The sequence below is a fragment of the Chelonia mydas genome, chromosome 2, assembly GCF_015237465.2.
Source record: "Chelonia mydas isolate rCheMyd1 chromosome 2, rCheMyd1.pri.v2, whole genome shotgun sequence".
NCBI classification, from domain to species: Eukaryota; Metazoa; Chordata; order Testudines; family Cheloniidae; genus Chelonia; species Chelonia mydas.
In genome coordinates, this window is record NC_057850.1 from 231,393,887 (window position 1) to 231,421,120 (window position 27,234).

The following is a 27,234-nucleotide window of genomic DNA, read 5'->3' on the forward strand; positions in this document are numbered from 1 at the left end:
TTAAACGTATATCTGATCTTTGCCTCTGTGATCTCCTGAGCCCTGGCACCCTCGCTGTTACTGGTGGAGAATGACAACCCTTCCAACAGCGCTCTGGGGCGACAGCCGCTTTTATCCTGATGGTGTAGCCGGAGAGTGCAGTGGTGTTGAAATGGACTCCCAGGAGGCTTTCCTCTTTCTAGCGGGCTGTCATTAGGGAAGTGCACCCTTTGACTGATGTTTCAATGCCCGAGTGTGTCCAATTATCACAGATGTAATTCTTACTGGTTTTGCTGTCAAGGCGGAAGTATAATCTCGCACCTCATAAGCAGCAGGACCTGCTGTATGTGCTTGTTCTTGTCCTCCCTGCCATGCGTTACATCCACCTCTTGGCTCTGTGTAGAATCATCTTGTTCACTGGAGGGTGCATAGTTTGGCGACACTGTTTTATTAAAAGATGAACGACTATTTTCTCCAGCCTTCAGAGAGTGCAAAACATCTGTTGCTTCACAGATCTGCCTTTGTACTATTCCAATTAGATTTGTGTACTGTACGGTGGAGACCACTGAAAGGTGAAATCCCTGCAGGGACGGATTTGTGAGATTCTGCAGGAAATTGGTATTACAAGTAATTGTTTCCTGCTGAGGGATCTATCAGAAATTCACAGAAAAGCTACACTTTTCATCAGTCTCTTGTAAAGAGTACCTAGAAAACTAAGGTTCACTTACTCTGCAGTTATCCTGTGGTGCACACACATGACACTCTGTATGCACTCCTGTTACAGTGGTCATCTGTCTAGTTATGACTAGCTATGCTGGGGTTGGCTTGTAAAGATATAATAATGTTCTGTAAATTATAAATCTGCTTAAATGGCAAATGAGGAGAGGTTGGATATTTAGGACCCTCTGCGCTAGGACTTTGTCAGCTAGTATTGGCTAATGCTACCTACCTTTAGTGTGTCAGATTACAAAACCTTCTTCTAAAGTTAAAGTTAAAACAAAATGTTCTGTCATTTAAAAAAAAAATTTCCTCTCCTAGTCACGTAACGCTTAGGATGTGCACCTTCATTCTCAAAGAGATCAGCTGCAGCTCAACTTTCTTCTCTGATTCCCACTAATTTCATAATGTGCCTGATGTTTCCTCACATTAACATGATCTTATTTAAAATGAGAAGGCACTCACATGATGGCATATATGACAGCTTTGCAGTAATACTGATTTCTACCTGTATGTAGAGTTCAGTGTAAATGCTGGCTTATCCCCCTCAAGAATCCAGTTGTTGCTTTAACCTGTGATAGTCCTGATAGACTATTTTGAGTCAGAGTAATGTTAACTGTAGATGGGAGCTTGCATCCTGGTGTACTCTGTCCTTCCCTCACTCCCTGTAGATTTGCAAAAGTAGGCCACTGCCAGCAGCTGGTTTGGGTGCGCCATCTCCATTGAATGTGGGCCTTGTATTATTCATTTGGCTGTGTGACAGCTCTAAACTTGAAGCAACTGAGACTTTGAACTAGATAAAAGGAAATCTCTGCTATAATTATTGCAATCAGCAAAATACCCAGTGCATTGTAACAATTTTTGTAATACAAATACTTTGCAGTTTCCAACCTAAGTAAAACCTCTGTGTTTGGCTTTCCAATAAAATTGCTACTTGAACTGCTGTCACATAGGTTGAAAAATATATAAACTCCTGAAACCATGCTTGCTAGCTCTGCTGCTCCTCCAGTGCCAATAATTTCAGGAGAAAGGATGGTCCCTTTGATACATGCATTGTAGTGCAACTGGAGTATAGTGGCCAACTACAGGAAACATACAGTATACCGCACGTATACAGACGGACAGCCAATTTCTCTTCTGAGACCCTCACAGTAGTGGTCATCTTCAGTATTCTGCAAGCCTATATGTGCAGATTTCCTGCTGATGTCAAGCAGGAAACATACACACATAGGCAGAGGAGACGCTACATGAGCACATTACTGTGCAAGACTGAGAGCAGAACTTTTCCTTTTTCCATCATTCCCATATTTAAAGAGTTTCTTCATCCTTCTTCTCATCATGGTGCTGATAACAGTGTAACTTGTGGTATTTAATTTTTAAATGGAAACTTTTACTTCTAAATCCTGGATTTACTTCTAATTCCTTTTTGAAATGTATCTCCACATCTGCATGCTATTCTTTAAGATATCAATATGAGAATGCAGTATAGGGAGGGAGGGATTTTTTCTTTGTGGTGTTGGTGTAACTCGCTGAAATTAAGGATGGATGCATTTTTTCAGGAATAAGCATTTGACTTTAAAGTTATAAGCCTCTGATTGCAAACCTAAGTTTACCTGCCAGCAGATCAGTTCATCTGGTGGCTTGTTATAACCATTGCCTGACATCACCAGGAATAAGCATGTTAAATCGATTAGGCCTTTTACAGTCTAGCACGGATTTAGGTAAACTGCATTAAAGTTTGCCAAACAGAAGGGTTTGATGAGAAGAACAGATTGTTCATGTGGAACCCTGCGAGAGACAAATATTTGAGAAGTGCAAGAGTGTCTGTTACATGGACCCCTAACTGCTTTATCACATGAGAGAAGAATCTAGCCAAATGTAATGCACTTATAGCATAAGAACTTGGTTGAAAGATTTTTGTCAGATCACCCAAACAGATATTTCATCTCTAGCAAAAGGTACTGCCATCAAAATAGATGAGTTCCCTACACACGTTTCTCAACTGCTTATTTCTCTGTACGCCATGCATAAAGATAATTTGCTTTTTGTATTCGGAATTAATTCAGTGCAGTGAAATGGTGAAGTACTCTCTCTCTTTGTACCTGGATTTTTATAACTTTCTTATTATTTTTATGTCTAGCTTGAGGGGAGAGGAATATGGATGACAAATTCAGCATCACATTGGGATGCTTGGTTAACTTAAAAAACTATGTAGGGCTAAGAATGAGCTTATATTGTGCTTCTAGTCTCTTGTGTGTTTGTTAGAGATTCAAGAAGGCCTGTTCAAATCATGAGAGAAAAAATTAATAATAAACACTAAATGCTTAAGTCAGTTAATGGAAATTTTTACGTTTTGGGGTTTTTTTTGTTTGGTTGGGTTTTTTTAAAAGAAATGTTTGTGGTCATCAAAAGCGCTAGAATGGCCTGTCTGGTAACTGAAGTCCTCTGTCTAGTCACAGGGCAAGCAGCAATGTAACCTCTCCAACCTGCCACATTTATGTGTGTCAGTGCTGATCTGGAGTAACCACCGCGAAGGCTACGAGCGTAGTTCAATTTCCACACCATTCACTCGTTACCGTTTCTGTTGAGACTAATAAGGATGCCAATTACTAAGGCCAATTGTGGTGCTGTTTGTGATGAGGAAACCATTGAGAAATAGAGGGAGACCATTGTTTAAGGATCAGAAAACAAACTCCTCTGTTCCTTGCTTTCTAAAAAAGGTGGAAATTAAGAGGTAGGGCTCCACGCGCAATTGTTCATTCAGGTCATTTTTGCGTTGCTTTTGTAGTATAAATAGTATTGTGTGCATGATCACACGTGCTCTTGGATTCCTACGAGGCACAACAAAAGAAGGACGTAGTAAGAAGATGTAACTGTATTTTAATTTCCTGGTTTTAGTGGATTTAAGTTAGATCTTCAGTGTTATTCTGACATATTGCAAGATTTTGTGTGTTAATTTTATTTGCAATGATAATTTGTTCAGGTGTTGCTTATCTATCTCCCCAAACTTTCTTGAATGCACAAGGAGGTCTTAACTACTGTTTTGGCCCAGAATTTCCTTCTAGGCTCATGTCCATTTTGGAATACTCATGGGTTGAAGGGAGCTGAATAACCTTTCTGGGGTCAAGTATCAGAGCGGTAGCCGTGTTAGTCTGGATCTGTAAAAGTGGCAAAGTTGCTGCTTTCTGGGGTAGAGCCTCAACTGTTCTAGTTTGGTGTAGCTCCATTAACTCTACAAAGTCCCTCCCTCTCCCAGGGGGGGCAGGGGCGGAAAGATGTGGGCAGGGGGCTGCTTTTGTTTCCATTCTGACCCTTCCCGCCGAGCAGAGGGGGGTCCAGGCTCCCTGGTCCCGCTCTGGCTTCCAGCTTGGCTGTGGGCAGGGTCTCCTGGGGAAGAGGCCGGGTGGGGGTGGGGCTTTGGGGGAAGAAGAAGAGCCGGGGGGGAGAGAGAACCCTTTCTGTCAGTGTAGGGCTATGACTACCTACAGGGCTATGCTGACACTGCTATGCTGGTCTATCCATAGCGTCGACATATCTTGTGACCCTCATTTGGCGTTGACCTTTAACAATGCATGCCAGGGCTTAAGGGAGGCACAACTGGTTTCATATTTCTGAAGGGGCCCTCGGCTTTCAAAAATTTAAGATATGCTAGGTAGTCTGACCAGCTACTTAACAAGGCTGTAGAACCTCCCATGGTGATTCCTGCATCTAGCCCGACAGCTTGTGGTTGAACCAGAGCATGTCGTGTTAGCAGGGAATAGATGCGGGGGAGAGAGCCCATGACAGCATGGCTCCTGGTGGAACTGTATTGTCGGGTGGAGTGGACTGACTAGGAAGCACGTGAAAGGGCCAGGCTGGCTGTGCTGCTGCCTGGGAAACTGCCAGCTTGCAGCCTGACTGGTTTGTGTAGCCCTCGCCTGCATGTGGTATCTAGGCCACACTCTCTCCTCCAGTATGGGGTTGGACATCCCTACCCCGTGAAGTGAGACTGGGAAGGACATGTCATGAGATGACCCTCATAGAGTTCGTCCTGGGCAATTCCCCCTGCAGTGGGGAGTTGCCCATGGGCATGACTGGGCTCATAATTTGAGAGATGAACTCTACGTTCTGTCCTTCCATTGGTTACCCTGTGTTCACACCCTCTTTTGCTCTGAGCAGTATCACCCTCTCAGGTTGTAGTCAGTCCACTACCAATAAGGGATTGCTAGAAAGTTGATATTTTCCTCTGTGTGATATCAGTGATGTGTGTGTTAGGAATGAACAGATTAATTTTTGACTCTCATAGTACAAGTGCATCCTCACATAATTCAAGCCTTTAATCAGCCTATCTTTTAATGAACGGGTTCTTGAAGGTTATTTCTCACAGTGCCTATAACCCATCCAATGTCAGGATTGAGACTTAAACCAATAAGAACAAAGAAGTGATTAATCAAGATTTTCACAGTATCCTTTATTTACGCTTTTGATCCTAAGTGCGGCACACATGGCGTTGTATATAGGTACAACTGCAGTTCTGATCCCCCTACAGGAGAGCCATATGGGCATAACCTGGGCAAGTTAAGAGGCAGTGGCAGCATTAAATCATATTTTCCTAGATTTTTTTTAAAAAAAAGCCTAATAAAGTGTACATTGGCTCCTTCTCATTAATCCAAATGAGAGTTTGCCTAATAAAGGATTTTATTGTTATAATGCTTAACCCTGGTTAATTAAGCACTGGTACTTACCTTCCATTCTGGAATACAGGGGAACACCTTAACTTAATTAAAGAAAACAGTTATAACATGAAAGTAACAAACCCTGTGCTGCTGCCTTTTACCTCCTAACAAGATTTGTTTGTAATCACAGGTTTCTGACCAAAGGATATTGGTATAAAGAATTAATAGATTTCAAAGACTTTCATCTTGGTAGGGTGCCTACTTCTTTCCTAGCCTTTTTATGTAAATACCCTGTACTAACATTACCATCACGCTTGGGAAGAATCAGTGTAATTAACATGACTTTTTCACTACTAATATATATTTCTCTTAGTCATCACCAATCTGTGTTCAGAGGGCATTAGAGGAGACACAAGTTCTTTTAAGACAGCCAAATCATGCAGTTCTGAGTTGGTTTTCCTCGGGAAGCATTTCCGGTGAAGTGGGGCTAAGATTTTAGTGGGACAGTAGCGGTTGGTCCTAAGTGTATATGGAGGAGGAAGTGTGTAATGTGCACTGGGGTAAATTCTGCCTTTACCTATGTGCACAGGCCATGCATTGAATGCAATGAGTCTCGCACCTGTTTGTTTGTCTAAAAGGCAGAAGCTCACATAAAGGCAGAATCTCTCCATGTTACTAGTGGTTCAAGGGAAAATGAAGCTGGTCTATCATGCATTTGTGCAAATGGTATGCTTCATCTAGAGATAATTTTGCCTGGACTTATATATTCAACATACATTGGACCAAAGTGGACCAGTGCTTTTGCATAGATAACAGTACAGCCACGGAACAGTTTGATAGCCGTGTCACCGGCCAGTCAGCCATTTTAGAATGATTTTCTATTAAAAGTTTGTTAAAAGCGTAATCCTAGGGCCCCACAAGAATATTAAGAATCATTTGTGACATTGGATAACTATGTAGAAAAGCTCTCCCTGTTCCCATCTTGATGGGCTGCCCTTGGATTGGTTCATTTCCCTGGCCTCTTTCCAGCAACTCCAGAATCTGCATAACCTCCCATGTCAAGATTTGTTTGGATTTGTAAAAATTGTGGCACTTCTGGTATACATCAGTTAGATAACAAGAACTTCTACCCACCTCAGAACTGGATTGTCTAATGCTCAGTGTTCCTCAGTTAAGGGCATGTATCTGTATTTTTCTGTCTACTGTTTAACCCAGTGGATGACAGTTGCATCTATAAGGCTACTATTTGGAGGTAAATATAGCAGTTCACATTCAAAACCAAAAACTGCCCTCAAAATATTCTTGTCAGTTCAAAATTATTGTAGTTCTTTAGTTCCTTGGGTAGTGCATTTCTTTTTTGTGAGGGCCTAATGGTTTGAAGGAGTTCTGCAGTCTCTTGTAGAGCTATCTTGATGTGTCTATAGTAGATAGACTCCACACCGTGCCATCATTATCATATACTAACAACTTTCCTCATGGAAGAGTCACATAGAATGTTATCCTTTCTATAGATACTTTTAAACCAACCATATGATTCTATATCAGGGGCATAATTGCTCATTAATATCTGTAGGATGGTTCAAAAAGGATTTTGGTTCATAAAATAATATCTTTAAAATTCTATTTAATTTCTATGGACGCCTATTGGTTTCTTCCCTCTTAAATTCTATAGAATTTAGGGTCTATAGCACAAAGCACTTACAATAAGCTATTTTTATTACTGGCACTTACGTCACGGCTTGGTCACTGTCCTAGACTCAAGTTAATTTCTTACTGTATCCTACTGTAACAAAATGCAGTGCTAAAGATATTCTTGCATCATTGCCTTTGACACAGTGCTTTATGTTACTTTAGGAAACCATTGTATCAAACCAATTTACCATTGTTTAATACCAACATGTGCCATTTTGTTGATTTCTTTTTTCAAAAAGAATAATTTCAAGAATGGAAAACTCCCCATTGTCCAGCATAGTTTCACATATCTCATGTCATTGGGCTTCCATAGGTCAAAGTACTAGATAACATACTGTGAGAAGTATTCTTGATCTGGCAGGTGGATGGACTAGGTGACTTAGAGAAGGAAAAGACTAACTCTTGTGATATCCTAATTCAGTTTTGTGGGGAAAAAATCTTTGAAGATATAATTATCTCTTACTTTCCAGAACCAAACAAGGAACCTTGAAGTTGCCATGCTGGATCAAACTAAAGGTCTACCTGGTCCAATATTTGGTCAATATTGACAGTGGCCAATACCAGCTGCTTCAGAGGAAGAAACCCTATAGTAGGCATTTATGGGGTAACCTGCCCCAGCGAAAGTTTCTTCCTAACCCTCCTGTAGCTTGAGGTTGATTTATGCCTTGAAACTTGAAGGATTGTATTCCTTCCAAACTCATATTTTTGAATAATTACTATAGTAAGTAGGAATGTTTTTTATAGATATATTTTTTTCTGGTTCCTGCTAAGCTCTGGGCAGCAGTGATATCTTGTGACAATGAGGTCCACAATCCAAATGGTTGCTTGTGTGAAAAAGCATTTCCTCTTCTCAGTTTTGAATTTGGTGCCTTCCAATTTCATTGATTGTTCTTATATTATGAGACAGGTGAATAGAAACTCTCAGTCTACCATACCTTCTCTTTATCCTTCAATAGTTTGTATACTTTCATCACGTCTCCTCTCTCAGAAACACAATCCCGGTCATTTCAGTTGCTCTTTATATGAGCGAACAGATGAGTTTCTCATGATATATGCTATGTCTTTGTAAGTTAAATTACTTCTAGCACCTGAGAATGTGTATGTACCTGTTCTAAAAGTGGAATTGCTCTTTTCAAACTAGCTGTACAGTTAGCTTAATAAAGGAGGCTAAGGGGGTTTGTGAGTGGCTATATTGGGCCTGATTCTGTTCTTACACCAGTTTTACACCAGTGTAACACCATTTGGTCAGATCCTATTTTCAGCTGCGTAAATCTGGAGTGACTCCTTTTGAGACTAGATTTACACTGGTACAGGTGAGGCCAGGATGAGCTCTACTACTTCAGTGGAGTTACTTCAGCTTTAGGACTCAATCCTACAATGTGCTGAGCACTTCCTGGGAGTTGGTGAGTGCCTTCCACTACCACTGAAGTTAATGGGAATTGAAGGCATTAGCACCTCCCAGGAGCTGCTTAATACCTTTCAGGATCAGGACTCTATGCCATTGTAAATGAGATCCGGACCAGGCCTATTCCTTTTTATCTTTTGTTGCATTTATTTTCCTCATTACAACTACACACATACTGTGGCCCTTCATCTGACTCTTATGGGATCCACACCCTTTGCTAGTACTTTATTCCCATCCTCTCTAGACCAGGAAATCAGCTTAGAGACCTGGTCAGTATTTGAAAATGATAAACCGCTAATAGTAGGTCTCGACAATGGGTTTAGCTGAGCAATTGCTGATACCCATTGTCAACAATGGGTAGTTTTGCCAGTGTAAACAAGGCTTGAGTGCTGATTGGTTTAAGTGCATCGTTTCCTTGGCCATTGTTCTTTGAACAGAACCCAGATCTCCTGACTCTTAGCCCTTTGCTTTAACTACAAGACTGTCCATGTCTTTCAAATCTTTAATTAATTGAGCTCAGCACTCCATATTATTCTCATGAAGCTAGTTCAAGGCATCAGAATTCTACAGAGCAATACATTTCTAAAATAAATATTAGAAACAACATCATAGGTCTAAGGTGCAGTATTCTGTGCTGCAGTGTAACAGACTTCATTATAGGGCAGATTCTCTTCTGCATCTGAGCTCTACTTAGGGCCCCTACACCAGCTGAGGACCAGCAGAACAGAGGTCTACCTTCCCAATAGGTCCCTCTGTCCCTGACACCCTCTATACCAAGCTGGGGGTGGTTGGCACAAGTGCTGGCTCTGCTGACTTTTTCCAGCTGAGAGATCCCTCAATCCATGCCAGAATAATTTTCAGCTGGCCAGTTCCGACCAGATTCGGTCCCTTTCTCACTCAGTTTGTAATCAATTTAGTTCATATTAGATCTAGATAACAACTGCTTGACATTGGGGATTTTCTGGAGTTCACGTGAGAAATGAAGGGGCAGAGAACTCCACTCAGGGAATTTCTCTGACATGGTCACAGGGTGAAAAGAAAAGTTTCATAAATAATAGACAGAGGGCTCTCTAAGGCTTGTTCAGATACTTAGCGTATGTCTATACTGCGATAAAAGACCCATGGCACAGCTGCAGCTGGCCTGGATCAGCTAACTCAGGCTCATGGAGATCAGGCTATGGGGCTATAAAATTGGGGCTTTCGGGAATGGAGGTTGTTCGTAACTCTGAAATGTTCATCACTAGTCTGAACAAAACATTTTGGTTCTTTCAAAAGTTTACAAGTGAACTTTGACTTAATACAGCTTTAAAACTTTACTATGCAGAATTAAAATGCTGCTCTTAACTATCTTAATTTAAATGAAACAAGCACAGAAACAGTTTTCTGACCTTGTCAAATCTTTGTTTTAAACTTTCCCTTTATATTTTTAGTAGTTTACATTTAACAAGTACTGTACTGAATTTGCTTTTTTAATTTTTTTTTGTCTCTGCTGCTGCCTGATAGCGTAATTCTGGCTCCAAATGAGGTGTGTGGTTGACTGGTGAGTTCGTAACTCTCATGTTCGTAACTCTGAGGTTCTATTGTATTTTAGGAGCTTATTTTTCCCATTATTATTTCACGTTTTAGAGGCTCCAGGCAGTTTCACCTTAAGTGTTAGCTGAAATCCTATGTTTGGGGGGGGGGGGAAGAATTTGATTAATGCAGTGTATTAATTCCATCACTAGTACCCCTATCTGTGCACCAAATGCTCTGACCTGTCCCAGTGACCCGGGTGTCCAAGGCACAGTCTATCACCACAGTGAGCCTCAGTAGAGAGGCCAAAGGCTGAATGGACTTGAAAGAGCCCTTGAAGTGGTCCTTCTAGGTCAGGGCTGAAGCACACTGACTCCGCTGTGCAAGGAACCTACACTGCTGCTACCCATGCTCTATTAGTTCACTGACTTAAACACAGAACTTAGTTCCCCACAGCTTCCAACACAGCACTTTTCAAGAATACTAAATACACATTGCATTATTTTAAAAGAATAATCACTAAAAAATACCTTGACTGATTCCCCACCACTGAAAGGCAGCCCTTCTAATCTGCTTGTTAAAGAATGTTTAGGAAGCTGTTAAGAAATTGAATCCCCAAGTGACGAGGGTCAAAAATACTGCTGAAGAAGCAGAAAAGAACTGACAAATGAAAACATCTCCTCTCCGTGGCAAGTCTTGATGCTTTCTTCCACGTAACTATAAAATATTTCAAGCTAACATGCTCCAAATGAAAAAAAGGTGCCAACTCTATAAGCAGGTGTTTGCTGACCAAACGGGCAATGTGTAACGTGTTTTTTCTGCAAACGTATAATAGTAATTTTGCTGATGAATAGCATCTGTTCCAAGAAAGTTTAATCTATTATGGCTGTAATGTGTGCTATATAGGACAGAAGAGGGAGGGAAAATAGCCATGGATTTAAAACTACATCTGTGGCTAGTTAGTTATGGTAACTCTCTCAGGTATTTGGTGGTTTCAGCATGTGTTCTAGAATACAGCAGTAGACTAGCAACAAGAGCTATAGAGAAAACTATGAAAAATCAATACACCTACTCGTTCAAAAAAAAAAAAAAAACCCCAAACAAAAAAACCCTACAAAGTGTTTTCAGTCCTATGTCATTCACTGAACACTTGCTGGCCCTGCAGCTCTAGCCTCTATCACATTCCCAACCAGGTGCAAAAACCATTGACACGAGGTCACTTCCAGAAACGAGACAAAACACTAATAACGAGCTTAGCAGAAATGGAGGGAAAGCACTGACCTTGATCAGCAAAGCTGAGGGTGGAACGTGAACTGTAACCTTAGGGGATGAGCAGTTGGGAAAGAATTGCTAAAGGCCAAGTCCTGATCCCATTGAAGTCAATGGTAAAACTCCCATTGACTTCCATGGAACACAATTTGGCCCAAAGTGAACCAGAAAGGCAGCAGGGAAATGCATTGAGCAGTGCAGTGCTTCCCACTCACTCGCCATTGCCAAGAAGTGACCTAGGCTCCAGTACACTGAAGAAGCAAGACAGCTGTTGCCACAAAGAGCTGGCTGTTGTATGGTTTGCATTTGTTCTCTCTTCTGTGCTCCCTGCTTATTACTTTTATATGTTCCCCCATCCAGCCAATTTCTTCTGTATTTGTATGTTCCACCTTTGGATGTATAACACCAACAGACCCCGGTCACTGACGGGCAGGATCGAACCTGGGACCTCTGGAGCTAAATGCATGAGTCTCTATTGCATCAGTTAAGAGCCATATGCCTCTTAGCTAAGACTGTAGAGCAGACTCATTAATCTTTCTCACTAAGTGGTCTCGGTGCCACTAGATGGGACAGAACACCACACCCAGGAGGTGTGTGGGTTACAGATGCAGCAGTTATCTTTCCATACTCGCCACTGACTCCAGCTTATGGATACTGCTTTCTAGTTCCTCAGGACCAAACCCCTTGCATTCCTGTGCTGGAAATTTGTCATCCCCAGATATTTTGAGACTGCTTTAAATGCCCTGCGGGACACCTGTCAGAATGTGACCTGAGTGAATAGGTGGCAACTTTACCTAGGACTCCTGCTCAGCTTGCCTCCTTCCCTGGGTCCTAGTCCAGCCCTCGGCTATGTCTTGCTGCAATTCTGAAACCTTCTCGCCTGTGCTTGCCCTGCTCTACTTCCACAGTCTGTACAAAATGTTATTGCTAACATGGTCTTCTCTCCTGCTACTGGATCACGTCACTCCTCTCTCAGGATCCCTCCTTGGCTTCTTCTCTCCTTCCCCCAACACCCTCACCTTTTGGGTCCTGCACGATGCCACCCCCATCCACATCTTCACCTTCCTTTCCTCTTCCCAATTTCCTCTCCTAAATGTCCCCCCTCTTAGACTCTTCTCCCATGGCTATCTTTTACCTTTTTTTCAATCCCTTTTATGCTTGAATCGGCATACTCCTGAATGCCAAACACCTACCCTCTTCTCCAGAGGTTGGAGTCAATTGAATCAAGAGGAGGAGCTGCACTACACCAGTCAAGGTGGAGGGGGACCCATGGGGAAGCACTACTCAGCCAGGCCTGGGAGATCACTGTCTCCACTTCTAGTGTAAAAAGGGGAGCTGCCATCAGCATCTCCCATGCTCCTTCTTACTTTAGCCCCCTGATCTTCTCATTGGAGTTACTATTTGTAGTATAGTAGCAGCTACAGGGCCCCAACTGAGAGAAGGGCCCATTTTTCTGGATGCTGTACAAACACACAGTAAGAGACAATGCCTGCCTTGAGAAACCTAGAGTCTAAAGTGTGAAAGAAGAAACAGAAGTGAAGTGACTTTTTCTCAAGGTCACACTGCAAAATAGTGGCAGAGTCAGGCACAGAACTTAGTCCTTGCGTCCGTGTCCAGTGCCTTATCCACAAGTCACCCTCTCTCATTCGGATCCTTCCGTCAAATGCACCTCCAGTACTGCCACCCCTGAGCATTTAAAAATCACGAGTCTGGCCCCAAAACATCAGGAGTCATGGCTTAAAAATCATTTAGCTTTTTTAAAAATAATCCTTTTTAAAAATATTTGCCATCCAGTTTCTGAGCCTTTAGGTTACACTGAGTTTACATTGTCAGGCTTTTCAGAAACTTTTTTTTTCTTTTATGAAAGTTAAGATTCTCAGCTCCAAGAGCTGGGACTTTAAGAAAAACAGGAACTATGGCAAGATTTCCAATAAAATCACCAGAGTTGACAGTGCACTTCTTCCATAATTCTATTGACATTTGACAGCAACCCCCCAGTCGAAGAATTCTGGAAAATTACATTACCAAAAAAATCCACGCTGCTTTGAGATGTGAGCAGCATTCAATTATATGGTGGATTGTGTGTGTGTTTGTACTGTACTGTGCTCAGATTGTAAACCCCTTGAGGCAAGGACTGCCCTTTCCTTTTTTTCTGCACCCTGATGGTGCTCAATAAATAACAGTCCCCTCCTTTACACTGGCAACTTACCCCATTCTCAGTCCCTTGAATGACATGGCAGCCTTTCCCTAATGAAATCAGCAGAGAGTTACCAGCGCTGGAGCAAAGAGGTGTTTTGTATATTGCATAGTAAACACCACAATAGCGGGTGAGAGGTGTTGAGGCCAAGGAGGAAGGGGGAAGTATACAGTGCTGCTTCCCATGACTGTGTTCTCCTAATGAACAGCTGCTATAAGATAGCAAACAGTTCCTGATTGAGATAAGATTACACACATGCAAATGACACTAATCATCCCAGAAAGGGTTTTGCAAAAAGGGTCAGATTCTGGTTGTTTTTTATTTGAACTACCTTCCAGTTTTCTTAACACAGTGAAGAGATTTAAATGTTCAATCCACCGTCAGTCCTTTTGACTGATGGCAAATTGTGTTATCTCATCTAGGGAGTATCTGTGATAAAACCCCTATGGTTGTAGTGAGACCATGTAATTTTTCTACAATGAGTGTAGCTGGCTGAAACATGGTGTAGACGTTTAGCAGCGAAAGGAGTACAGCTCTTTCTGTACAGGCCCTGATCCTGCAGTTGCTAAGCCCTTGCATAACTTTATGCATGTGAGTAGCCCCATTGAAGGCAGTGGGGAGTACTCATGTGTGGAAAGTTATGCATGTGCTTAAGTGCTGGCAGGATCAGAACCCTATGGTTAGATAAGAAAGAAAGATTGTTAGATAACAGAAATTGCCAGAAGGGTGGTCTTATGGCTAAAGCATCAGAACGGGGGAGCAGGAAATCTGTATTCTATACTGGCTCTTTTGCAGACCCTTTGGATGACCTTGGGCAAGTCACTTCCTGTTTCCCCGGCTGTGTAATGGAGCTATAGTGCATCACATACCTGACAAGGATGATGTGAGGCTCCGTTCATGAACGTGGTCAGAGCCCTTTGACAGGTTTCAGAGGCACTGAATTTAGCCGTATGGAATGGAAATCCATCAACTTCATGAAAAAACTCCTCCAGATACAGAGAGACATCATCTTCCTTTCCAAATGCAAACAGATGGACATCATACCAAAAGGACTAAAGGTAAAAAATCCATAACAATCTACATATCACACAGACTATGCTGAGAGATTATGCCACACACTCTCAAAGAAACTGCAAAACCATCTGATCAACATCCTATACAGCAAACAGGGAAAGATTAAGAATGAGCTCTCAAAGCCCTTTGAGAGCCTTGGGTAGGCATCCATTCAGAAATGCAAAACAGCTGGTAAAGCCAGGTGAATAATGAAAGAAATGACTCGCAAATATGGAAAATTTCACTAAGCTGGAATCTATTCACCAATGATTTGCCCAGCTCTATAGCTTGAGCAAATGATGGAAAAAATATTCCTCCAATTCCTCTTTAAAAGAGATCATGAAAGTCATCAACTAAATTACTCAGATCACATTGGGCCAACTCTGGTAATAGTATCATTAAAACAGAGCTAGCTGGGACAGGATTCTATTACAACAGGCCTATCTGGGTGCATTTAAGAAGCCAAAAAGTTCTGTTTTTTTTCTTTGGAGAAGTTGCCAGTGGGTGGATTTGGAAGCATTGGGCTGTCTCTCCAGCCATCACTTACATGCAATGATTATCATCTCCTGCCACCAGCATCCTGGCTCCCAGGTGCCCCAAAAGCATTTCTCTGGATGAGGAGGGGACCCCTCTGATGTCTTGTCCTGGGTACCAGCCAAGCCTGTCAGACAGCATTAATTTTAAAAGTGCATCCTATTTTCCCCTTGATAGACTGTAATCTTCCATCCTACAGATTTTCCATGCACAGAGAGCTGATGTTTTTCTTATTAACTATATAGCACTTACAGACTCAGCAGCTCCTGTGGGAGAGCTGGAGGTGTTTTGTTTGTCCTCTCAACAGAAACAATATACCCCATGCTGAGGGATGTTCCCAGCAAGTCTGCTGTTGTCAGAACTGGTGGCTGGTGCTCTTGGGTCAGGCTTTTCTGCTTCCCCCGTGTTGTTTTTCTGGGAAGATGCTGCATTTGGAAATCTGTCTGACTTGGCTTCATAGCTAGATGCCTGTGTAGGAGGCCTGCAAAGGCACACCGCGCTGAGTGATGGGGATATCTGCTTGAAGCTAACCAGCCACATAGCTCCTCAGACATTCCCTTTTATTTAGATTTCAAATGCACTGTGTATGCTTTACCTCTTGGAAGTGCTGTGCAGGACTCCGACTTCCCACAGCACAAGTAAGCATGTTTACAGGGGTGGATTAGAGCAGGATTCACGGAGTTGTAGATCCAGGCCGTGGGCTAGAGGGGAACCCGTACACTCGTGAGAGCCCCAAACCTACAATTTGTTCTGCACAGCAAGATCCTCCGCTTAACGCAAAACAAGTTGCAAGACTGGGGCCAAAGTTCAGATCTGTAGGAAAGGGCTCCACAGGGGGTCTGTCGCAGGGACGTGGGACATGAGGGATGATTATCAGGTCGGCGCGCCCGAGAGTATTTGATTTGTTGTGGGCTGCTCTTTGCTTTGGGGGGGGGAGCCCTTGGATTGGATTGCATTGGATCTGGGCCCCATTTCGTCTTAACCCAGCATCACGTGTTTGTGAAGATTAACTTTTGAAGTGTGTGTGTGTGTGTATATATATATATATATATATAAATAATATCTGCAGCACATTAACAAGAATGTTCTTAATCCCGGGGGCTAAGCTACTTCAGGTGGCTAGAATGTTCAGAGAGGTGATAATGAAGAGAGATCCGATGGAATTCACAACAGCCATACCGCTTGGGTTGAAACTACAGTGGTTTATTCCTTTAAAAAAAAAAAGTTTTCTGTCGTGGAGGAATCTTTGATAATTTGCAGGAAGCTTGAGGTTCACTTCAAAGCCATTAAGTTGCTGGGGAGGAAAGGCAAGGCAAGCTGTCTGCACTAGGCATGCTCCGCAGTGACTGCTTCATGCAAGGCTGGGCTCGCTCACAACACTTCCAAACGCAGAGAACAGAGGCAAGCATGGGGGAGCCACTTGGTAAGTCAGTGACATTCTCTTCCTACAACTCCAAGTTAAAGCCACTTAATTTATTCAGCCTGAATTAAGAGTTCAAGGGAATTGTGTGGGTGGCTTTGTTGTTTCTCTGTGAGACATGCTGCAAAAACGAACCAAGCCACTGCAAAGCTGTCATGCAGCTGCCAACGATTCTAACTGCATCTCTAAGTTTCTCTCCTCATGTCAAACCATAGGCTTTTTGCTCTGTTCCGGAGCTCTGCGCGTATGGTTCTTGCACACGCTGCTCTGACCGTTTTCAAACAGATGAATAGTTTTGCTGGAGTAGCAATAGATTATTTGGTCTCCGCTGGTGTTAGTTGCAGATGTAACTGTTCGAGTACCAGAGAGTATGTGTTTACAAGCAGCTTGGCTCTCTCCTTCAGTTGTTTGAAGACTATGTGAGGTATGTGTTCCCCATTTGGCTTGGACATAGGGGGACCTAAAGTCCCCTGCTAGCAGCTCCCCCTACCCTTTTTGCACTGGGTAGGTGGAATCAAAGAGATCAGAGCGAGAGGGTTGGCTTCCCACGCAGCAGTGGAAAGAGATCATATTTCCAAGGCAGGTTTTAGATCACCTCTATGCGTCTAATGAGTCTTCTGCAGTAAACTGCAGCCTGTGGTCTCTTCAGGTGACCTGCTGGTTAATTGATTCAGTGACCACTGCTAACAGATTCAGTTTCTGTACTGATAGCCCTGCAAAGTTTACAAACTTCCCCCTCCCCCCCACACACATTTTTGACGTTTAAAATGTTCCATCAAAGAAATAATGATGTTAACCCAGGCTGTGGAAAGCACCACCCCTCACAGAGGGGGTTTAGTGTTTTAAGGATTAGGGTTTGGTAATCTGTGAGTGTGAAATCTGAATGCCTCTGTGTAGGTCTCCTTTATGGTGCCTTGCTGCTACATCCCTCAAGTTTTCTTACAGTGTTTCAGAGTAACAGCCGTGTTAGTCTGTATTTCTGTATTCGCAAAAAGAAAAGGAGGACTTGTGGCACCGTAGAGACTAACCAATTTATTTGAGCATAAGCTTTCGTGAGCTACAGCTCACTTCATCAGATGCATCCGATGAAGTGAGCTGTAGCTCACGAAAGTTTATGCTCAAATAAATTGGTTAGTCTCTAAGGTGCTTACAGTGTTTATTATTCCAAACTAAACCCCCTGTAAGGGAGATGTTTATTGAGCACTATAGCCAGCCCGGGGTCTCTGATTTTCCTAGCATCTCTCTCAAGATGTTACCAGTTTAGCAATAAAATGAAACATTTAGGTACTTTATAGCAGAGAGATGAGGGTACTGCTGTAACACGAACTAGTGTACTAAGAGAAACTGCATTTGCTTCTTGCCAGGAATAACAGAAATTTAATGCCTGGGATCCATCTGGATGTTTCAAAAACTAAATAATTCCACTCTAGAATCATAACAACAAAGCATCAGTTACTCTAATTTGTACATGCAAGACAAAATGTGTGGATGGTTAATACCAGGCAGCTACTGGAAACTAACCTTTGTTCCTTCTCTTTCGCCGCCCCATGGTGGGTGAATTAGCAGTAGACATGAGAAAAACAGGCCCTGCTGTAACTAAATTAAAGACATTTAGTTAAATCCCCAAATCTTGCAAAGTTTTTTTTTGTGAAGAGCCATAATCTGGTTTGTGTCTAAGCACACCAAATAAGAAAACAGACTGTGAAGCAATCCTCTCTCTCTGTCTCTCTCTATAGCTTTTGAATTTCTTTCCTGCTTTGCTATTTTCTCTCTTTTTTTTTTTTTTAAAGCTACAAACTTGCCTTCATGCTGGAAAGTGCCTATAACAGTGTGAGACTTCTGTCTCTTTTCATGTCACTTTTCTACCTGTTAATTCCAGTCTTCTCCCACATTGTAACCCACTTTCTGAACAGGAGAGATGAATTCTTTAGTGAGGTAAAAGGCCCTGGTTCTGCAAATGCATCCCAACTCCTGCTTAACTTTACTCCCATGAAGAGTCACAAAGTTAATGCCTGTCTTAAACTAAAATTGCCTTTAAAAACCTGATTGTTAGCATGTGATAATACAGTCATAGGCACTAATCCCTCAGACTGATCTGTACATCTACCCTGTGTCCATGCGAGCCCCATTGACTTTAGGGGTGGTCTACCAGATTAGTTTGCAGGACCCGGGCCTTAAACCTGAAGCTGCAAAGGTTTATTATCTGTCTTAGTGCTGTATATTATAAGTGCATCCTTTTACACTTTACTCAGTTACCATTGCAAAGAGAAGAAAAAAACTGTTGTTTTTCCATTAGGTATTAGGCTGAATATTACATTTTAAATTGTCCTAGAACTACAAATTATAGCCCTGATTTGGGCATCGAATCCATCCAATGGACTTTTGTGTATCTGCAGAATCTCTTCTGGATTGGGTTTTTGTTAAGGATTCAGAAAAATTGTTTTTCCATGATTAGGCGTCCCAGAAGTTAAGACACTTCAGCTCATGCTCTTCAGTAAAAATCTGAGTACTACTGCATGAGCAAGCATTTTGATCCATGTTGTCAGGATACCAAATCTTAGTGACAATGCAATGCGTATCTTGCCTTCTAGCCTAAAGCATTCAGCCACGCTCCTGAGCAGTAGCTGAACCGTTTTCCTTTCTTTGCTTTAACGGGTCTGCATTAAGTCAAAAAAGATATTACCATTTGTTGTTGTTATAAACAGTTACATGGAAAATAATGACCCAACTAAATTCCATTGTTAAAGAGCAAAATGAGCAACTTCTGAATAAATTACTGCAGTACTAATTGGCGAGAAATCTCATGGCTTTTACTCACTTGAGACCTGGTTCTGCCACTGTTGTTGTTGTGTCCACTGTTCTCCACAAAGCAGGAGAGTGGGTAGTGACAGGAACATTGGTTCCATTCTTCTTCCCCAATGTACCAGCCTGTGCAGTTGAATTGCCATGGAATAGGCGTTGTAATCTAGAAAGGACCAATAGCAAATTACTATCGCCTGGAACACAGGGTGGGATGGCGAATCTTTGAGGCACAATTCCTTCCCTGCTCCTTGATGGCATGGCAGCACACCACTACCTACACAAGGCAGATTGTGAAATCACAGTCTAGTCCATTGTTTCCAGGATGGGGGCCCTAGTTTGTCTCCTCACTTCCTGTAGCATTATTCAAAATTGCTGGCTGTAAAGCACATTCTCCTGTGCTCAGAAAGTACTAATCCGACTGAATCTGTAGGTTTTAGTCTTTCGAGTGTTAACAGATTACAATAGTATGTTGTTAGATACATAACTTGACTGGCTTTCTCACGACCTAAAGAGCACACAGAAAATAAACAAGGATCTATTGTTCAGTGGGGAAAAGCAAATGTTTTCTGTGTTGCTATCTAATTAAGAAAAGATCTTTTTAAAATAATTCTCCTGACTGTCACAGCAATTGACATGGCACATGCAAACTTGGGTTTTGCCAAAAGCAGATCTGGTTGGAGGGTGATGCATTTCTGAACTTCTCCATCATTTTCGAGCTGCTTATGAGCAGGCTGCAAGGTCCTGCCCAAATCTTCTATTTTAATGAATTTGGCCAGAGTCCATCCTAATTAATCTTGAGGGAGTTAGGGGTGGGAGAGCACAGTGTGAAACAATTGTTCTCTTGTAATTTTCTTTTCACATGTGTTGACCCAACCAAGAGCTATGTCTTCAAAATCCTTTGGGTCTCTTGCTGAACCCATTACACCAATTTGTTTGGTTTTAACAGATGTTGTTTTCCCCTTCATGAGTGGAAAGGGTTATCTCACTTGCTAAAACCTTGCTATTGTGCTTTGTTTCAAGAGCCTGTGGACTTGTGGAATGCTGGGGGAAGCTTACTCACTAGGTCCAGCTACAAAGGAAAGGGTAGGTCAGTCTTTCAACAACTTTATACCACCTTTAAGATCCAAACGTAGATATCTACATAGATTGATGGGATCTTTTAACACCTACAGCAGGAATAACCTAAGTATGTCTCTGTGCAATATATTGCTGATTATAGTAGACAGCAAAAGATTACAGCAGCATGTACATTGCCCAAGTAGTTCATGATTAGAACATTATTGAAATTTGTCCGTGATCACTCAGACAATATTAGATGGGAAGTATGTTTATAGTATTAACTATACTGGCCCAACTTTTCAAAAGTGGCCACTAATTTTGCATGCAAAAGACAGTTGTATATCTTAAAGTTGGCATCAAAAATTTGTGGCCATTTTTGAAAATTTGGGACAGTCCCTCTTCTACTGATTGGCTATCACTTGCCTATTCAGTCTCTAATGGCTTGTCTACACTAAAAAGATTTGCCATTTTAAGTACACCAGTGCAGTTAAAATAACAAACCCTTCCCTAGTGTGGATGCAGGTATACTAGTATAGTTTTTATTCCAGTTTGGGAAGATGAATAATCTGTATTGGTGTATGGTAGCTTTATACTGGTATAAGTGTCCACATTAGGGTTAAAGTAATCAGCCTAAGCAGTATATTATACTGGTATGACTTTTCTTGTGTGTTCTTGCCCTTACGTTCTGCTTTCCTTACTGTCAAATACCAAATATTAAACTACTTAATGTGGAATTAATAATATTTAACAATGTGGAAACTGAGGCAAAGAGGTTTCAACTGACCCACGGCCACACAGTGTATCAGTGACATCCCCTAAATTAGAATTTAGGATTCTTGAATCTCAGTCTTATCCTTATTCCACTGGACCACGATACCGCTAAAATATTACTTTGGTGTTTAAGATCTTGCAGCGTATTTCCAACAACAACAAAAGCCCTACTGTGAATATATGGTAGGACACAGACAAGAGAGGAAGATGGGGTTGGACATCTATGGTACAAGTATAGATCTGGGGGGCAGTCCAGAAGAGGGACATTGATTCCACATAAAAGTATGCTAACGGGAGGCAAGAGAGGCTGGTAACATGTGAAAGTGAGTGAGCAAAACAGACAAAGATGTGCTCAGAGTCTGTTTACTCTGGCAAACATGATCTTTATGGAGGTGTCTGAAAGGAGGGGAGGCAGACCAGCCCTGCGGAGCCCCCACCACAAGCCACTGTCTGCATTTGTGAGGAGGGGAAAGTGTGTGTGTGTGTGTTTGTTTTCTTGAAACCTGGCCTGAATGGCTGGCTGATCCTGCTGTGATTAGGAGAATGCTCATGTGTGTAATCCTTTTGATCATGGAGCCCAAGCTTTATAACCAATGTCCCTGTCATCTCAAAGAAGTCCAGCTCTGTGATGGACCGCTTTATTAAAACATTTCTTACTCCATACAATTAAATACAATTGGCCAAGTGATCTTCTCTGTGTTTTTTGCCCAAACTGAGAGCTTTTTCTCCTGGTTAGAAAAAAAAATCCACATAGTTTAGTGTGGGAACAATTTATTGGGGTTTGCATGTAGGTATTTAAAGTGGAACTGTTGGCTCTCAAGGACTTAATTTTAAGCATCAAGAAATGTAAGTTCCCTTTGTTTTGTTCCAACAAAGCTCTGACAGATTTTACCCATGGAAAGCGGCTTGAACAGCATGAGAAAACATGTTTTCAAACTGAGACACGTGTTCTTTTGTAGGTGGGTTTTTTTGCGGGGGGAGGGTGGCGGCGGAGGGAAGGGAGTTGGCTGTTTACTTTTTGTTTAATAAAATACTTTACTATTTATTACAACAGTAGAACTGTCAGGAAATACTTCTACCACACACTGCCAACTCCTCTAGGAACCTGTTACATCTTCCCTATGGAATGTCAGCGAACAGTGTTTAAAAATCGCTCCTTCTTTATTAAAAAGAAACCAGAAAAAAGAAAAACCCCTTGGCCTGTTTTCAGACTACTAATGTGGTGCTTTGTGATCCGTGGCAGCAAGCTCTCGACATTCTGAAAACCAGCTCTTTGGAGCTGATCATAATGGTGAATATTCAAAGATTCCCCCTCTGCCTTTATGTGTTTACCTTATCTGGATTTGTGCATGCTACAATAAAAGAGCACTTATCCAGTGCTCTAGCACCCTGGGCAAACTTTTTAAAATACTGTACACAAAATAACTAACCAGACCCAGATTTATTCCCCCAGGCCACCCAGCAGCAACATATATACCAGAGATATGGCGCAACTCTCAATGCACATTCAGCTCCCACCAAAATCCCACATCACCACAAACAGCCCTCTCCAGCACCTGTCGTCTCATGATCACGGGAGGAAAGCTTTGCTGCATGCCCTGAAGGCTAACAAACTCAGGCTGTGACAGACCCGGGCAGAAGCCATTCCCAAACGTCTGGGGCTCCAGTGGAGAATGCCCTGGCGAGCCACTCCCTTGCTCTTCTAACGATGCTTCAGCTCAGGTGCCTCCATTGACCACCACTGTGCCAATATGTTGCGGGGCAAGAGTCACTCTCTGAAATATGCTATTTCGTCTCTATCTGGTCACATTTTTTCCTTTTATTTTTTGCCCCCACTTCCAAACTTTCTTGGGAGCCATATTGTGCCTAATAATAATACATTGTGGCACAACATCTGATTAATTTCATTGGGGAGTTCTGCTCAGAAACTGATGGTAAAATATGGACCATGATTTTCAGTGAATGTGAACATATACACTTTTTGCTTTCTCCTTGGGAAAAATGTACACACTCTGCTGTCCGCAGTGAAGGTTAAATGCAAAATTCACAGATTTGTATCTTCTTTTGAGCTGAATTAGAGAGATGTGCATGCCTGGGAGCACACAGGGTCCCAACATAAAGTTATGTTTCCCAATCTACAATGACCTTGACACACACTTTTTTTACTTGCAATCATCAGAGATGCTTTCTCAGTTAGGGCGTCAAAGGCAACAGACCTAAGTGTGGTATTGGTTGTAACGGAAACTCTCCTAATAGCCTTGTGCTGATGGGTGTCTGTGATCTGACACCAACCACCTGATTCAGAATATTTCATTTCAACAAAACATTAAAATGCATTTGGTCACTTCCTTGTCCTGAAGCGTTCAGTCTAATTGGATTTTTCGATTTAAAAGAAGATTAAATGGTCAAGGTAAAAACCAGATCCTATTTAAAATGTTTGTTTTTAATACACTGTCTGCTACATAAAAGAAAAGGAGTGAGAAATAGAAGAGGTTAAAACACCAAAGATAGCACTGCCCATTATTAAAGTTTCCCAACACTTCCCATATAAGATCCCATTTTCAGTTGCTTATAATTTTGCCAAACTTTAGGCATCTGAGTTGAAATTTCCCATGCTGAGTGTGAGCTGCAGGATGAATTTCTTTTGAAAATTTCAGCTAAAAGAGCATATCTGTTTCTGAGAACAAGGCTGGGACAAATACATTGTTTTGTTCTTCCTGAAAATAAAAAATCTTACAGCCATTTCATTCATTGAGAAGCTCTAGTGCACCAGTGTTTTGGATCAGCAACTTGAAATTTGTCAGGGCTGTGGCCTGTGTGTGTCAGGAATATATGCTTTTTGCCATGCCTGTGAAAATCCACCCCGTTAGCATACTTTTTGTGGAATCAATGTCCCTCTTCTGGACTGCCCCCCGGATCTATATTTGTACCATATATACCCAATCCCATCTTCCTCTCTTGTCTGCATCCTACCATATATTCACAGCAGGGTTGTGATGGTGGTTGCTGTTAATACGCTGGAAGAACTTAAAGACCAGAGTAATATTTTAGAGTTATCGTGGTCCATTGGAGTAAGCATGAGATTGAGATTCAGGCATCCTAAATTCTAATTCAGGATGTGTCACTGACACACTGTGTGGCCATGGGTCAGTCAAAACCGCTTTGCCTCCGTTTCCATATTGTTAATATTATTCATTCCACATTGAATAGTTCTGTGGCCTGCAATGTGCAGGAGGTCAGACTAGATGCTCATGATGGTTTCTTCTGACCTTAAAGACTGAGTTTATGAGGAAGCTGTCTGAGTGAAATGTAGAGGCAACAAAAGCTGAACTGGGGTAGAGGATGAAGAGGAGGAGATTGGGAGAAGGAGTCTGCTGAGACTAGGACTGGAGCAGGAGAGGAAAACTGTGATGGAGCACAATGGGGGAGACTGGTACTGGATGGGCAAGGAGACTGGGAACTGAGGAGTGAGGGGGATGCTGAGACTGGTCGGGCAGGGAAGCTGGGACTGGGAGCTGGAGGACGAGGGAGAGGAGACTGGGGCTGTTTGGCAACTGGGAGCCAGGGGGAGACTGGGACTGTGAACCAGTGAGGGAAATGGGGGGTGAACTGGAAGTCAGTTCCCTGGTTGGTGAGAAGGGGCCTTGGCCACTGATGAGATGGTGAGGGGAGGAGGGGAGACTGGGCCTGGCTGGACAAGGAAACTGGGACAAAGAGACAGGAAGTGGGGATCCTGGACAAGAGAAGAGGGTGAGAAAAGACTGAGGTTGGATGAAGAGCCCAGTGGCCAATTAGCCACTGGGCCGATGGGGCCCGTGCCAGAGGCCTCAGCCAATTGGGGTGCCCTGGAAAAATGAGTGCGCCTTGAACCCATTCTCTGGCAGGAGCACTGGGTGGGGTGGGGTGAGCCCCCATGCCTTGGCCAGATTTCTCTGGCAGGAGTGCAGGGGTTGGAGGGACTGCAGGTGGAAGGGGCCCCCACTTGCTGTGGCCCAGGGCCCCACAAAACCATAATCCGCCTCTGGAAGAGCCCAGAGAGGCAGACTGGGACTGAGAGGCCGTGAGGGGCAGCAGCGAGGCAGATCAGACCAGGAGCCGGAAGAGGAGCAGTGGAACTAGCTGGGCAAGGAGACTCACACAGGAAAATAAGAGCAAAAAAAAATCACCTGTGGGTGAATGCTTCGTAAAAAGTGATCACTCTACAGCACTCCTCATCCTCAAAGGAAACTTGCAAACACTTTCTCAAGACGAGCCTGGGAGCTTAGATTCATTACTCTGCTAGACACTAAAACTCATGGACCGAACAGAGACATTGGATTTATGGCTTTTTACAACAATCGCTAACTCCCTCTTTTTGTCCTATGATTGCAGAAGTGTTAACGGATCACTCTACCTCGAATGGTCCCTTACAGTATGTGCTAACTACTTATGCTAAACAATCTGTTCCACGTTGTATTTAGCTGTGATGCTGGGAGTTCCTTTTCCACATCTGACGAAGAGCTCTGTGTAGCTCAAAATCTTGTCTCTGTCACCAACGAAATTTGGTCAGATAAAAGATATTACCTCACCCACCTTTTCTCTCTAAAGAATTAGATAAGTCACTTAAACCAAACTTTTCACAGGTGGTCACTGTAGTGTGTTCCTCATTTTCTGGGTGTCTGACTTGAGACCCTGAGGTCTGATTTGCAGAAGTTCTGAGCACTCAGAACTGCAGCTGAAGTCATTGGGAGCTGTGCGTGAACATGTAACATAGCAGGGGGTTGCTACTCATTAAGGGTCGGCTTTAAAGAGATGCTGGGCATGGCACCTCCCACTGGCTTCAATTAGAGTTGTCAGTGCTCAGCACTTCTGCAGCTCAGGCTCTATGTTGAGAACAAGAGAACATATATCAAAGACTCGGATGATGAGATAAAACATACACTGTGCAGCACTCTCCAGTGTTGCCACCTCGCTTAGGTGCAGTCATTCAATTCACAGTATGAACAATGCTTCTAGACACTCAGTAGGTCCAGCATATGCATCTTTCTGTTCTTTCAAAGATATTACACCATGGTATCAATATCATTTATCTTCTCTCGCCCTTCAGGCAAGAATGATCATTCTTTCTTTTTAAAGCTAAGGAAACGTTAAGGGCCCAAGACAAATGCACAAACAAAGTATTTTGGTGTTTGATAATACACAACAAGGAACTCTTTTAATGTTCCCCTCCAGGGGTTCCATTGTATCCAAGTACTGGAGATTTTAATCCTTAACTATGCTTGTGTGTGTGCGTGTTCTAATGCAGATTTTTCATGGTTGAATGCACACTTGTTTCTTTGGCTCTGATCATTGTAGGTTAGAGGTAGCCAAAGAAAGTTTGACCCATGTTTCCACTGCACTAGAGTTGGACCAGCTGACTTTGACAAGTCGGAAACACTGGTGAGATAACAGGCATCCTCAGGAAGCAAAACCTATCAGAACACGGTGATGTCGTTGGCAAACAAACCAAATGAGCTCTGGGAAAACAAACTGTTTTCCAGCATTGTTGATCTTACCTCAAATTTAGAAACTCTGCACATCCACTTTCTGGCCCAGTTTGAGAGAGTCGTTAAAAGAGAGCAATAGTTCAAGTCTCTACTCCCCTCCCCCCCCCCCCACCCACCCCCACTTTATTTTGCTGTCGTTTGCTTTTTAATATACACAGTCTTCATTTGTTCCTCAACCAGAACTTAACAGGATAATAAACCAGGACTGTGTATTCATGGTCCATGGGCATTAAGTTACCCTTGTGTGCGCCAAATAGAAATCAATGTGTTCAGGCAACACGTGGAGAGCTCAGTGTTTGAGGTCTTGTTTTAAATACTTTTTTGCCTCAAGAAGCCATTTTGGGGATGAAATAATGCAAGATCTCATCTTCTTACAGTATTTCCACAATCCAGGAACTATAATGTTGTGAGAGGACTAGATCTTGCATTTCCATCTTGTAAAATGACTGCTTAGTGCCTGTGGAAAACCATGCAAATATTAGAACCTACATACACTTCTGTAACAAATCACATTTGAAGACCCAAGGAAAAGTTTTTCAAAAGTCCAATCCCATATTCAAAAGGGATTTAGGCACTTAGGATTCTGTTTCGTTGGAAGTCAGTGTGATTTAGGCTTCTAAGTCACTTACTGCTTTTGAAGATGT

At 42.5% G+C, this 27,234-nt stretch overlaps 1 protein-coding gene across 10 annotated transcripts in view; it reads left to right on the forward strand.

The window, feature by feature from the left end:
* JCAD (junctional cadherin 5 associated) overlaps nt 1-27,234 on the forward strand; it is an 87,617-nt gene that overhangs the window by 25,186 nt on the left and 35,197 nt on the right. For 2 of the 10 annotated variants that reach the window (XM_027826702.3, XM_043541405.1), the window contains exons 1-2: nt 16,262-16,436; nt 20,256-20,318. The exons of 3 other annotated variants lie outside the window; for them this stretch is intronic. The gene's annotated coding sequence lies outside the window, so the exon portion shown is untranslated. Of the gene's footprint in view, nt 1-14,834; nt 15,071-16,184; nt 16,437-20,255; nt 20,323-27,234 lie in introns of those variants that run through there. 5 more of the 10 variants (XM_043541397.1, XM_043541404.1, XM_043541400.1 and 2 more) reach the window with 4 other exon arrangements.